The sequence below is a fragment of the Arachis duranensis genome, chromosome 5 (assembly GCF_000817695.3).
Source record: "Arachis duranensis cultivar V14167 chromosome 5, aradu.V14167.gnm2.J7QH, whole genome shotgun sequence".
Classification (NCBI taxonomy): domain Eukaryota; kingdom Viridiplantae; phylum Streptophyta; class Magnoliopsida; order Fabales; family Fabaceae; genus Arachis; species Arachis duranensis.
This window is the reverse complement of record NC_029776.3, coordinates 14,704,273-14,706,562: the sequence shown is the minus strand read 5'-3', so window position 1 is coordinate 14,706,562 and position 2,290 is coordinate 14,704,273.

Genomic DNA, 2,290 nt, shown 5'->3' with positions numbered 1-2,290 from the left:
AGGTACAATTTGATCAATATTTTTATTATTTTTTTTGGGTATTAATGTAAAAAAAATTATCACAAAAAATAAACTTTTGATTTAATGTCAACAATTTATTAATAGTTTTAATTTGAAAAAAAAAACAGATGAAAAAGATGTAGATGAGTGAGTTTGATTTCAAAATTTAATCCTAATTATTTATTTAGAATTAATTGTTAAATTTATATCCTCTCATTTTTTATATAAAAGATTTTTTATTGGATATTATTGGTTATCAACTGTTTCAAAGTTACATCTATAATTATATATAAATAATATAGTATTAGTTTCATGATTTTTTAAATTAAATTGTCTAATTTTATTAAAAAAATAGTATAAAGAATGTTAATTTATATTAATAATTTGAATTTTAATATTACATATCATATTTAGAGAATAGTTGAAATCATATTTAAATTCATAAATGATTTATGGCTTTATATAATAGTTGATATATTTTATTTTTTTATTTTTTTATCTATAGTTATAAATATAAATACAACTTTATTTTTCTCCAATTGCATTTATATATATTGATATTATTATTAATGTGTTTTTTTATATGAATAACCATAATTGATAAATATTTATCTAACTAATTACAATTTTCTTTTAAAGGGAGGTTTATATTCATGGAATCAAAAGTTACACTACAAAAAAAAAGTAAAAGCATAAATTATTACTTTTAATGTTAATTTATATAAATAATTCTAATTAAATATAAAATTTTCAAATAACTTAATAAAAATAATTTTAATATTAATTTTTTATTTGTTTATTAAATATTTTTTATATATACAAATTAATTTATTTTAATTTTACAAAGATATAAATCTAGTTGTATATAATTTTAGATTTTTTGTCACTTAAATTTTTTTATTATATGTCCAAAAGAAGTCTAAATGATTAAAAGCTAAAATTTTCTACTAATACCTGCTTATATATTTTCTGAAAAGTGACATTTTTTTTATTTGCTCTTACTTAACAGTATTACAAAAATTTGTGGTAGAGATAGAAAATATTGTTTTAATTTATGATATTTTCATTTTATTAACGTTTTTGAATGTCAATTTTTTGACCATACACGTTTTTAAAGTATCGAAAATGTTATGTATTTTTTATTTTTTATCCTTAGTGTTTTTCTTTTTAATCAAAATTTTATTGTGATTTGTATCTTTTTTTTTTAGAATTGTGATTTATATTTTAAAAGTTGAAGCACTCCAGCCAAAATTTATAAAATAAGGCCTAATGAATAAAGAAAATTCAATCCAGCTTTGCGAAAGGTCCATGAACTCAACTTGTTGACCTATACTATTCAGAATAAGCATCCGGGTACTAGGGATAATAAACATCTCATCTGAAAAGCTTAAACTGATTTTGGAGTTCACCAAAGATCGAACTCTTGACCTTTCGGATCTAGAGCTCTGATACCATGTCATGATACCACTCATTCCAAAAACTTCAGTTGATGGAAAAAGATAACACTAATGGTTATATCTCTAATACTTCCCTAAACCTCCATTGTACAAATTGTTTTGTCGATTTTTAGCAAATCGATGGTGGTTCAATATCTAATGGTCTGGGAGCGAAACCTACTCCTCTTTGCAGGTACCAGTTTTCTAAAAGTGCATCAAAGCACCTTCGATTAGACAAGTAATGGGATGAAAAATGAATTAAAACTTATAAAGCAATAAGAGAAACAAATAAATAAGATTTTTAAAAGAAGATGTACTGAAATCGAAAAAGACTGTGTAAAAATTAAAAGAAAACAGTAAAATGCCTTCAATTGGATTAAAGGGCTTTGACATGAAAATTAAAAGTGCAGAAATGTAAGTTGAACAAGGAAAATAATGAACACTTGGAAAATAAATTTACTTGAAATGTAAAGTTTACAGAAAGATAAATTGAAAGAGTGAAAAGATGGAAGGAACCCTACAGAAAAGTAACTCGATCGCAGACTCAGAAATTTCCTGGGATGTGAGTGTGCTTGAGTGTTTTTTCTGAATAAAAGTTCCAACCCTTATTCCATAATATTTATTGGTATTTATAGGCTAATCTTACATAACTGACAATTAATTCCTAATTAATTACAAATAAATACAGAATTACAAATTTGAAATACAATCCCTCTTGGTAACCGTTCCCACCGTATGATTGTAGACATTCTCCATGATTTCCTCCTGTGATAGAAGCTACTAACTCTCCCTCTTCTATGACTATTCGAACAGCTCATCGAAGGCCTGCTCGATTTTCCGAATCGAATCTCCTA